A 13,238-nucleotide genomic window follows, 5' to 3' on the forward strand; every position below is an offset into this window, starting at 1 on the left:
TTTCAATGGTATTTATTAGCTGGGCAAAAACGCAAATTATATCGTGGACCGTGGTCCACAATGCATTGTGGACCGCGCATCAAAACGACGTCGTTTTGATTAATGAAAACAGACAGATGAATTCGCGCCACTCACTTTCAGTTCATATACACTGCAGTTACATTTCAACACAACTGCAGTTACATTTCAACACAACTACAGTTACATTTTGATATAACTATAGTTTCATTCGATAATATAAAAACACAAATGTGAAACTGTTATTCAGTATCAGTTCATATACACTGCAGTTACTATACATTTCAACACAACTACAGTTACATTTTGATATAACTACAGTTTCATTCGATAATATAAAACACAAATGTGAACCTGTTATTCAGTATCAATTCATATACATTGCAGTTACATTTCAACTCATATACATTGCAGTTACATTTCAACACAACTACAGTTACATTTCGATATAACTACAGTTTCATTCGATAATATCAAAACAAATGTAAGGCAATATCTTTTGAGATGAACTGTAATGTCAATTACGGGCTCCGTCTCCCACTTACTGAAATAACGTCGTTTTGGGACCACGGTCCACAATGCATTGTAGACGGCGGTCCACGATATAAGAACTGGGGCAAAAAAGCTTATTTAATTATTACTTTTATATATATATATATATATATAATAATAATAATAATAATAATAATAATAATAATAATAATAAGAGTATTAAATAGTCAAGGTTAATAGTATCGAGATTATTTAGAATAGTATTTAAATCGTTATCATTTCACCTACTAACTTTAATCATATCAATCCTATTATTTACCTCATTATCATTTATCACTTGTGTAATTATCATTACTTACTTTCCTTCACTACAATCTATTTACGTGTAAATCTCACTAATTTCACATATTTACCTACTCAAGCATTATATATGTATTTAAAAAAAAAAAGAGTAATACTCAATTTGATTATATTACAAAAAGAAGTAGGCCATAGATTTTTATTTTTCTCATTTTTTTCCTAATAAAATAAGAGCATATAACAAGAATTTAATTAATTGACCAAAAATACACTTTTTCTTATACGAATTTATATTACCATTACTCTCACCTACACACAATCACCATCACAAAATAGTACTATCATTACCATCAGTGTTTATTACTAAAACTCATGTTGAGAAATTGAATATCATTTCAAAATCTTATTGGTAAAAAAGATGAACGCCAACGGAAAAATTTTGTCCTCTGAACGGTCTGCGGAAGATCAAGATCTTCTGGAGCGCAGTACGAAGAAATCGAAAGTGAATGCTGGTAATCCTGGCGTATCGGCCATGGATATTGTTGATGGTATGGAGGGGGAATCTAATGAGGGGGAGGCGGTGCCGGTTTCGATCGATCAAATGGTCGAGGAACCCTCCTCTGCCCCACCTGCGGACGGTAATTCTACTCCAATCTCTCCGATCGAGATGGTGCCTGAAACTCAAGTCGAGTCGGAAGGTGATCGACCGTTGGAAAATCTAGTGGATCCGATCGCCCCGCAAAACGAGCGATCCGGGGAGGTGTCTGTGAATCCCCTTCCGGAAGTAGGGGCTCAAGCACAACACCGATCGTATCTGGAGTCTGTAGTGGGTACAGGGATTAATACATCCCCTTTCTTTATTCCAAATGTTAGCGACTCAAAAGCCTTGGCGATGCAGATGATGACGATTCCGGGGATGCGAACGACGATCCGACTTGCCCTACCATAAGACTGACTGCTCAAGAGAAAGAAAGGATTAGGGAACCTTGGAGGCAATCTCTTATCATCAAGGTTATGGGCAGGAGAGTCGGTTATGCTTATCTCTCACGTCGCCTAACCTCTATGTGGAGGCCGAAATGCCGTATAGAACTGATAGCTCTGGAAAACGACTATTTTTGGTTAAGTTCGGCTCGGCAGAGGATCTAGAGTTCGCTAAGTTTGAGGGTCCATGGATGGTTCTTGATCATTATTTGATTGTTAAGGAATGGGTGCCAAATTTTGATCCGTTGGTTGATATAATTGAGAAGGTGCTTGTCTGGGTTCGCTTTCCGAATCTCCCTATCAAGTATTATAATCTTCTGACTATGCGCAAGATTGGGAACAAGCTTGGACGGACGGTAAGGGTTGATCACACCACCAGCTTAGTTTCAAGGGGCAAGTTTGCTCGCGTGTGTGTAGAAATCGACATTACTAAGCCGCTAATCTCTAGGTTTACCTTGGAGGGGAAGGTGTGGCAAGTCGCCTATGAGGGTATGCATCTTGTTTGTTTTTCTTGTGGGTTGTATGGTCACCGTAATGAGGCATGCCCGTCCCTTCGAACATCTGCTGAGGAGTCTGCGCCGGCTCAGAGGGACAACGAGGCAGTCCAGAATGGAACGAATCGTGGTTGTGACTCTGCTGATGGGGTTCGTTCTAGGACCACTCTTTTCAACCCGTGCTCGGCGCCTTATGGCCCTTAGATGATTGCGGAGAGGAAGGACCTGGGGCCTGGGCAGCCAGTGGGGCCTGGGCATACAGGGGAGCGGACTGGCTAGAGGGGTAATTCTACTGCTATGACTAATAATGCTAATGCCTCAAGGTCTAGGTTTGCACCCTTGACGGATGAGAATTCAGCTGATCGTGGCCAAGAGGGGAATGCAGTTCCACCACGTCAAACCAGGGACTCTCAATTTGCTACTAATCCGCCTGCTCTTGGAGGGAGATCCCGCCGTGCTAATGTTATAGCAAATGAAAAACAGATTGCTAATGAGACTCATGTACCTACAACGGTGGTGGCGGAAGATGCTCCTGCATCGGGTAGAAGATATATGGGTTCTAGTTCGAGACGAGCTGCAGAGGAGGACGAACATGTGGTAGTTAGAGGGGAACAAGGGGGCAACTTCATTAGTTCAACTAGAGTTTGTACGGGGGAGCCGACGGACGTTGCTATGCCGGTGAACGCGAATCTGCCTCCTGAACACCATGGAGATCCGCCAGATGGTTTCGACGACGAAGGCGATGTTGTTATGGACATTGAGGATACTAGTGATTGCGCTCACAGGGGGGAAGGCTCCGAAGCCGCCCCTGCTTGAGCTTTGTCTTTTTTGTTCTTTCTTTTCATTTCTGTTTGTCTTCTTTCTGTGTTTTGTTTCCATGAATTGCATTATTTGGAACTGTCAAGGCGCGGGGGGTCGAGTATTCCTCCGCGTTCTTAAAAATATCATCCAGACCCATACACCCACTATCTTAGGCCTTGTCGAACCTAAAGTCTCGGGATCCCATGCTACTGCTATTTGCAGGAAACTGGGGTTCACTAATTGGGTTCGGGTGGAGGCCGTGGGTTTTAGTGGGGGGATTTGGCTCTTTTGGAATGATGGTATTCATGTGTCAGTTCTTTTTACTCATCCGCAGTTTTTCATTCAGCAGGTTAAGGAAGGTAATCAGGACGTATGGTACTTCGCGGTGGTCTATGCCAGTCCTACACACCATCTTCGTAGGAGGTTGTGGGCTGAGCTAACTATGTCCAGGCGGGGTTTTACGGGACCTTGGATGGTGGCAGGTGATTTTAATTCGGTTATTTCCCAGGAAGAGACTTCTAATTACACTGCTTTCTCCGTGCAGAGAAGCTCGGAGTTTGCGGATTGGATCCATTCGGAAGGGCTTATTGATATGGGTTTCTGTGGCCCTAAGCATACTTGGGTTAAAGGCAATTCATCGGCACAAGTTAAGGGGGCACGTCTGGATCGGGCTCTGTGTAACACGCAGTGGAGACATCTCTTTCCCGACGCAGCAGTTACCCATCTTCCTAGGATCTCATCGGACCATGCCCCTTTACTTATCTGTATGTATGGGCAGGCGATGAATCGTAGACGGGCTCCTTTTCGTTTTCAAGCTGCGTGGTTGACAGATAACCGATTACAACAGGTGGTGGTCGAGTCTTGGAGCAAGGATTATTCTTTTCAGAATAATGTACCCCTCGTCACTGCCGCGCTGATGAACTGGAATAAACATGTTTTTGGAAATATTAATCAACGGAAGAAAATAGTCTTAGCGCGTCTTGGTGGGGTGTAGCGCCGTCTCGCACTTAATTTCCATGGCGGACTCTTTAAATTGGAAAAGAAACTTAATGCGGAGTATCAAGAAATCCTTTACCAGGAAGAGCTACTGTTGTTCAGCGTTCTCGGGAGGATTGGATTGTTTCAGGCGATAGGAATACTAAATATTATCATGCTACTGCTGTAATTCGGAATTCGCGCAACAAGGTTTCTAGTCTTCGTCTTGATGGTGGGGATTGGATCGTGGATAAGGATCTCCTTCAGGATCATGTCCGAAATTATTATGCTACTCTGTTTTCTTCTGATACGGCCAGCCAGAGGGCCATTGTTGTGGATGGCACCTTCCTGCCTGTCTCGCAATGTGAGTGGGGGGAATTTGGCGTGGCTATTACTAAGGATGAGGTACACAGCGCTCTTTCTGACATGGCACCTTTTAAGGCTCCGGGCCCTGACGGATTACATGCAGGCTTTTATCAACGCATGTGAGATGTTGTGGGGGACAATCTTTATGACCTTGTTCGAGATGCTGTTGACAGCGGTGTTCTGCCCGAAGGCATTAACGACACTTTGCTCGTTCTTATTCCTAAAGTTCGTTCTCCGGAGACTATTGCTCAGTTTCGTCCCATAAGTCTTTGTAATGTTAGTTACAAAGTGATCACAAAAACTATCACGAACCGGTTGAAACGTGTTCTTCCAAAGGTGGTTGGGCCATATCAGAGCTCGTTTGTCTCAGGCCGACAAATTTCGGATAATATCCTTGTCTATCAGGAAGTGCTGCATACTATGCGGACTAAGAGAGGTTCCACCGGACTCATGGCCATAAAGCTTGATTTTGAAAAGGCCTATGATCGTTTGTCTTGGGATTTTATCAAACATACCATCATGGAAGTTGGTTTTGATTCCAAATGGATTCGGATTATTATGAACTGCATCGAGTCCTCACGCCTGTCTGTCATTTGGAACGGCGATCAGTTGCCCCAGTTTCGTCCTGAGAGGGGTATCCGTCAAGGAGATGCCATGTCCCCAGCCATTTTCATTCTCTGTATGGAGAAGCTTAGTCAGATGATCACGCTTCGAGTAGTTTCAAGGGATTAGAAAGGAATCAATTTCACTCCTGATAGCCCGACCTTGTCTCATCTGTGTTTTGCAGATGATATGGTTCTTTTTGCGGAAGCTTCTGTAGATCAAGTTAATATTATTCAGGACTGCCTACATCGTTTTTGTAGTGCTTCGGGCCAGAAAATTAGCTTCGCGAAATCCAAAATTTTGTTCTCTAAGAACACGGATCCTACCCTTGCCATCGATATTGCGAACAGGCTCCAAATCGAACAAATTGAGGATTTAGGGAATTATCTTGGAGTGCCATCTATTCATGGGCGGGTTACGTGCAGCTCCTATAGTGCACTTCTGGAGAGAGTTAATGGTCGACTTGAGGGGTGGAAAGCTAAGACTCTTTCCGTTGCGGGTCGGGCTACTCTAGCCAAGGCAGTGCTCAATGCTATTCCGGCGTATACAATGCAATCAACAGTGCTGCCTAAAGGTATTTGTCAAGCAGTGGAAAAAAGCATAAGGCGTTTTATTTGGGGTAGTGATGGCCTGGATCATTGTAGTAATCGCCTGAGCCTTGTTCGGTGGGAGACTGTCGCTAGTTCGAAAGAGGTCGGTGGTCTGGGTATTCGCAAGCTTCAGGAAATGTATATGGCTTTTATGGTGAAACTAGGGTGGCGTTTACAGCAAGAAAAAGATAGCCTATGGGTTCGGTCTCTATCGTGTAAATATAGGAATGGGAGAGCTGCGAAGGTTTCTAATGCGTGGCGAGGTATTGTGGCAGCTACACCGTACCTAGAAGCAGGCATGACTCGGTAGTCCGCAGCGGGCGTTCTACGCGTTTTTGGATGGACAAATGGATGGGTCAATATCCTCTTCGTCGTTATTTGAGGACTCCTCTGAGTCTCCCTGCGCTTTATGCGTACGTTCATGAATATTGGGAAGAAGAAGTGGGCTGGAAATGGGAGTCCCTTCAGGAGCTCCTTCCTGCTGATGTTTTGCAGAAGCTTGCTGGCATAGTTTTGTTAAATGATGTTACAGCGGCTGATGGGATTGGATGGTCTCATGAATCGAGTGGCGCTTTCTCGATTTCTTCGGCTTATGATGCTATTGCTCCTTCTACACCAATCGGGAAACCGACCGATTGGCGGACTATTTGGTGACTGAAAGTCCCTAATAGGATTTGCTTTTTTCTCTGGCTTGTTAAACATGATCGTATTATGACTAATGCTGAAAGAGGTCGGAGGCGACTCACATCTGATATTTGTTGTGGTTTTTGCGCAGGACAAACGGAGGACTGTGAGCACCTTTTCCGCAGCTGTTGGGAAGCAAGAGGAATGTGGCATGCAGCTTTGAGTCCACACGTTCGAGGCCTCCTAAGACGCTTAACCTGGGACGATTGGTTGCTGGCTAATATTCGAGGTGACAGTAGAGTTGGGCTAGATGCGGAATGGCCAGAGAAATTTGCGAATAGGATTTGGTGGATATGGCGTTGGCGCAATGACGCTATTTTCAGTGGCCGGACAGTTCCCCTACGCCAGAAAGTTAACTGGATTGTCCAGAAAGATCTTGAGATTGCTACTACTTTCGCGAAGCAGTCTGTTCCGGGAGTGTATGCGATACAAATGACCCAGACCCTGTCGCTTGGAGAAAACCGCAGATGAGCTGGTTCAAGCTCAGCGTTGATGGTAGCTGTTCTCCCACGAGTGGTTTGGCGGGTTGCGGGGGTGCGTTGCGGGACCATAATAGCGATTGGGTCTGCGGTTTCATGTACACGATAGGTTGCTGCTCAAGTGATGAAGCCGAGGCTTGGGGAGTGCTACAGGGTCTTCGTATGTTGGAGACTTTGGGGGTTCGAAAGTTAATTGTCGAGAGTGATTCTATGATCATTATTGAAAAGATGCGCAATCGTGAACAATCACTTGGGAATCTTGGAAATATTGTCCACAGATGTCATGCGGCGGCGACTATTTTTGAGGAGATTCGCTTCGAGCACATATACCGGGAGCAAAATAGGCTGGCTGACACTTTAGCCAAGCGAGCTCTAGGTCTATCCAGGGGTTATCTTTTGGTGAATGAGGCTCCGAATGACCTGAGAGATTTGATACGTGCGGATAAAATTGGGGCTTGTTCTCAGCGTTGGATTCCCCGTGATCGGGGTGATAGTAGTTCTCAGTAGCCGTCCTTTGGGTTAACCCCTCTTTATTTATCAAAAAAAAAAAATCACTGTTTATTACTTTCTCGTAGTATGGTTTAAACTTGACACAAATTATTTATAATTCAATATTTGAATAATTTTTTTAGTATTTTTGTTAGACAATCTAGGCCAACAGTGATGGTAATTTAGGATCCAGCTACCATGGGAAGCATTCCCCAAATAAGAATTGTGGTATAATTTGGGTAAAAGTTAATTACATTTTTTGTCCTAAATTTATAGGGGACATTCCACTTTTAATCCTTTTTTATTAGAAAATTTACTTTTGGTTCTAGTATTATTGTGACATGATCATTTTTTGTCTTGTATCAACAAAACAGTTTAAATGTCGTTAAATACAAGGATATTTCGGTCATTAATTATGGATTTTTTTTAAAAAAAAACATATAGTGGGTCAACATATTTTGTATAAAAAAAGATCTAAATGTCATTGTATTTAAAGACATTTCAACGATTTTGTTGACAGACGACCAAAAATGGTCATGCCACAATAATGCCAGGACTAAATAAGGATGTTCTAATAAAAATGACTAAAAGTGGATTGTCACCTATAAATCTAGAACCAAAAATGGAATTAACTCATTTAGGTAATTGAAATTAGACAATCCAAGGTTGTGATCAAATCATCCTAATGTACTAACGCTGATTAAGGAAGATATTAATACATAAAATTGCTATGAAGGGCAATTTGGTCACCGGCTCCCCAACAGGTTCAATAGACTGAAAATATTTTCATTTTCTAGTATTTCGTTGAAAGTTAGAAACTAATCTTTTTCTGTTTGGCTGAAAGTCAGAAAATTGTTTTTTTTTCGTTTGGTTATTTTTTAAAAAATAAAAATAAATCTATCACTAACTTATTTCTTATAAAATATTAATTATTTAATAATGATTACTATTATTTATATTAAATTAAAATTTATAACAGTTATAAAAATTATTAATAATTATAACAAAAATGTAAACAAATGATTTTTGAATTCTAGCTTATTATAATAAAAATAAATACATAAATTATAAATATTATAATTCTAAATTAAAGAAATTGAAGAAAAAAATTTATTGTTTTGAGATGTGAGCTGAGTGCGGTTGGGATGAGATTTTTATTGTGTGACTCGGCCTAGTTCAACTCATATTTAGTTTGATATTGATAAATGTAATGACTTTGAACAAAAGAAATAGAAGAAAAAAGTTTTTTTCTTTTTGGGGGTTGTGGGTTAAACTGAAATTTTTATTGTTTAGTCCAATCTAGTCCAATTCATATTTAATTGACCATGATAAATGTCTAAACTAAGAAATTTAAAAATTAAAAAACTCTCTTCTTTTTAGAAATTCTTCTTTCGATGATTTTTCGGTGCATTATCGTCAGCCTCTAGCCGAAACTCTGATGGAGCTTTGAGTTGATGGTGTCCTTGGTCGCCCTCTGGAGAGTCTCACCAAATCCGAACAGGTTCCCTAACCCCTTTTATTTTTTCCTTTACTTTTTTTCTTTTAAGTTTTCTCTCTCCATTCTCTCTTGTTTGTGCTTCTCAGGTGTAGTTTGTAGTCTGCCCGGTGGCCATGTATTTCTGTCGGCGTGGCCTCTTTGTCCTTTAATATTTCTTTTCATTTTTTGTGGCTTTAAAATCCATACAAAAGTCCTTAATGACTTTGGTTTTGCTTTGGAGTTTGCCAATGGTGCAGGCTGCCTCCCACTTCTCCCTTGTAAAGCTTGAGTGGCTGTGGAAAGTGGTGTGGAGTGTGGAAAGTCTATTAGTGACTTTGAGGTTTCCAAAGCCAACTCGGTCATTGTTATTGTTTTTGTTATTCCACGTTGTTCTGTTATTTCTATGATATTTCTTGTTCTTGTCTTTGTCACAAGATGAGTTTTCCTCTATACCTTTTGGTGGGTGTTGTTGTTGTTCTGTTTTTGTTAACAGTGGAAGTTGGATATGTTCTTAGAGATGAAAATAAAGCTTTCATTACAGCTAAAGGAGTTCAGTGGAGAGGAATCTCTCACAAAGGGAAGCTGAAGCTGTGGCGGTTAGAGAATATTTTGCTAAATCAAACTCTCTACTAGTAGGTCAAGACTTGTACTTAGTAAGTGGAGCTTCTTATTTTCATCTTAATCTTAGAGATATCAAAAACTTAGTGGCGTTTTCTCTCATGTAAGTTTATCTTTCGTTAAGTGATTTACGATCCGAACAGCTCATATGATTATTAGAGCATCCTTATCAATGGAGCTTTTTCGCGGTAATTGATGAGTTTTTGTAAGTGTGATTAGGAAAGAGAAAATGGGGAGATATGGAAAAAAAAACAAAAAAAAATTGAAAAAATAAAAAATCAGACTTTGTCAGGCGCGCCTGACGCGCCCAGCGGGCGCGCTAGTTCGTGGCTGCAACTGGCTTCGAATTTCGTAGACGAAATTACTGTTCCAATCTCCCCATTTTTGCAGAGCAACCTTTTTTTTTCTCTTTCCTCATTTCTCTCCCCTCCAACTATGCATACACTGTACTATGATCTCCCAAATAAGCATTGATGTAGATGCTCTTAGTTAGTCCGTTTATACATCAGATTGTATGGAGTGATTTTCTAATCTATCTTATCTTGTGTAATATTTTATCAATGGAAATGAATTTATCTTGTGTTCAAAAAAAAGTTTTAAACTTTTGGGTTATGAGCAAGGTCGTGCTAAGAGTTTTATTGTTTGACCCAACACAACCAGACTCATATTCTAACTCGATTAACTAATCCAATTCAAATAACAATTAGACTGATATCTGGCCAACTTGCCTATTAGCAATCGTTATGTCGTGGACCCTGATCCAATACACATAATTTGACTTCATAATGTACATAATTCATGTTCATAATACACATACACATATACACGATATAATAAACATGAATTATGTGTATTCATTTTCATTATACTGTGTTTATGTGTATGTGTATTATGAACATAAATTATGTGCATTATGAAATCAAATTCTGTCTATTGGATCAGTGTCTACAATTATATGTATATGTATTATGAACATGAATCTTGTACATTATGAACATGAATTCTATACATTATAAAGTCAAATTCTGTGTATTATAAACATGAATCCTGTACATTATGAACATGAATTCTATACATTATAAAGTCACATTCTGTGTATTATGAATATGAATTCTGTATATTATGAAAATGTCTATACATTATGAAGTCAAATTCTATGTATTCGACCAGAATCGATAGTGCATTGTGGACCACGATATAAATTGCCGCCTATCAGCCTATTTGATATTTGACACCATTTAGAGGGAGAGGAAGAGAGAGAGATTAAATATGAGTGTATATACATATGCATTGTATGTGTGTATGCATAGGGGAACCAAATTAAACGCACGTCCTATAATCAAGGTTAAACGATTGGTTGATATGACTACTCGTTTACTTTCAACAATTACGTTTGGCCATGCCATGGCCAAAACCCAAACACTCAATCACCGGCAGCCACCTCTCCCGTCGTGAACCGCCACCACCGTTTTGCATGCCGCATGAACCAAGTCTTCCCATTTCCAACATAAACAACAATGTGACTCTTTTTCTCCTTTATTTCCCCTACTTTTTCCTGTGTTTCTGTAAATTAACGGTTCGCTATTTTCATGGCGGACATCGTGAAACAAATCCTAGCGAAGCCTATACAACTGGCGGACCTCGTGACGAAAAACGTCGACGGCGTCAGCTCCTTCCGGCAGGACTATTATGAGATCAAAGTGAAAACGGAGAAGCTGGCGGCGCTTCTCCGGCAGGCGGCGCGTGCGAGCGGCGATTTGTACGAGTGGCCTACGCGCCGGATAATTGAGGATGCGGAGCAAGTTCTCGATAAGGCGCTAGGGCTGATCTTGAAGTGCCGCGCGAGCGGGTTGAGCAAGGTGTTCACCATCATCCCCGCCGCTGCGTTCCGGAAAACCACCGTCCAGCTCGAGAATTCGATCGGTGATGTGTCGTGGCTGCTACGCGTGTCCACGCCGGCGGACGACCGCGACGACGAGTACCTCGGCCTGCCTCCGATCGGCGCCAACGAGCCGATCCTCTGCCTGATTTGGGAGCAAATCGCGATCCTGTGCTCTGGATCCTTGGAGGAGCGCGCCGACGCGGCGGCTTCCTTGGTTTCTCTAGCCCGCGACAACGATCGGTACGAAAAATTAATCAAAGGCGACGTGTCGTAGCTCTTGAAGCTCGCGAAAGATGGGCGATTGGAAGGGCAAGAGAACGCGTCGAGAGCGGTAGGGCTGCTCGGCCGCGATCCGGAGAGCGTAGAACACATCGGGAATGCGGGTGTCTGCCAGGTGTTTGCGAAAATTCTCAAAGAAGGGCATATGAAGTTCAGGTCGTGGTGGCCTGGGCTATAGCCGAATTAGCGGCTAGTTACCCTAAATGCCAAGACCATTTTGCCCAAACCAACACTATCCACTTACTAGTTAGCCATCTCGCCTTTGAAACCATTCAAGAACACAGCAAATACACCATCCCTACCAAACACCAGATGTCTATTCACAAAGTTGTGATGTCCAATTCGAATCCTAATGCACAAGAATCCGAATCCAATATTCCTCACCCGTTGAGTAATGGAATAGGGAAACAAATACACAATGTGGTGACAGACACATTGGCCATGAAATCATCTAATTTAGCCCCACAGGGTAATCTGCCTAATGAAGTTGTTGCCAAGGCCAAGGCCAATAACCCAAAAAGGGCCAATAACCCGAACAGCGCCAAGATAGCGAGGCAGCGCCAGGTTGCGTTTGCAGGCTCGAGCATTAAGGGCAGGGAGTACGAAGACCTTGAAACGAAAGCCGAGATGAAAGCCATGTCGGCCCGAGCTCTCAGTTATCTCTGCGGCACAATTTCACAGTCTACAGCTTTGTCACAGAGTCTAGAGCCCTTCTGTGCTTCTCGATTTTGCTCGAGAAGGGAGCTGATGACGTCCAATACTACTCCGCCATGGCGCTAATGGAGATCACACCCGTGGTCGAGCAGCACTCAGACTTGCACCGCTCTGCTTTCAAGCCAAACGCCCCGGCTGCCAAGGCCGTGGTGGATCAGTTCTTGAAAATCATCGAGAAAGCCGACTCAGACCTCCTCATCCCCAACATTAGGGCCTGTTAGTACCCCTCCTCGAGGACAGGGAACCCGAGGTGATTAGCGAGGCAGCCATCGCGCTAAACAAGTTCGCCTGCAACGACAACTTCCTCCATGTCAATCACAACAAGTCGATAATTCAAGAAGGGGGCACAAAGTCCATAATCCCACACATTTACTTTGGGGAGCAAATGGTTCAAATCCCTTCCATAATCTTGTTGTGTTACATCGCAATGAGCATCCCCGAATGTGAGCAGCTAGCGGAGGAGGACGCGTTTATAGTTTTCGAGTGGTCTATGAAGCAATCGCACTTGATGCAAGATGCCACTGTTCAAAGATTAGTACAGGAAGGCAGGAGGAGTTTGGAACTTTATCAATCTAGAAGTTCAAGGGGATATTGATTTTAATTAGTCAGGGCATGTAATGTGCTTTTTGAGCACATATGCCACAGATTTATAGAGCTTTTTAGTAGACATTCTCTTTTTGTGTATACATTGCACATACTGGCTTTTCTTGTTGGACGAACTAAGACTTCTTTTATTATTCCCCCTCCCCCTCCTTATGTGAGAAAGGATATTCGTGCCCGCACGTGTTAAGCTCACTGGTTCAGTAAGGGTCAATTTTATAGCAACATTTGACTGCTACCGTGATTAACGTCATTCCAAATACTCTCTCCGGCTAAAGTGTGGGGACTCCCTTGGGATTGGAGATTCAAAAAGAAGAAAGGATATTGGTGGCAAAAAGTGAAAAATTATATCCGTCGTCTACTCTGTTTGATCCAATAGTTGTAGTGTAGCTGCCT

General features: G+C 42.3%; 1 pseudogene; it reads left to right on the forward strand.

The window, feature by feature from the left end:
• The first annotated feature begins 10,626 nt into the window (after nucleotides 1–10,626).
• On the forward strand, nucleotides 10,627–13,037 carry LOC116022567 (annotated as a pseudogene).
• Nucleotides 13,038–13,238: the final 201 nt, after the last annotated feature.

Source organism: Ipomoea triloba, chromosome 6, assembly GCF_003576645.1.
Source record: "Ipomoea triloba cultivar NCNSP0323 chromosome 6, ASM357664v1".
Lineage (NCBI taxonomy): Eukaryota > Viridiplantae > Streptophyta > Magnoliopsida > Solanales > Convolvulaceae > Ipomoea > Ipomoea triloba.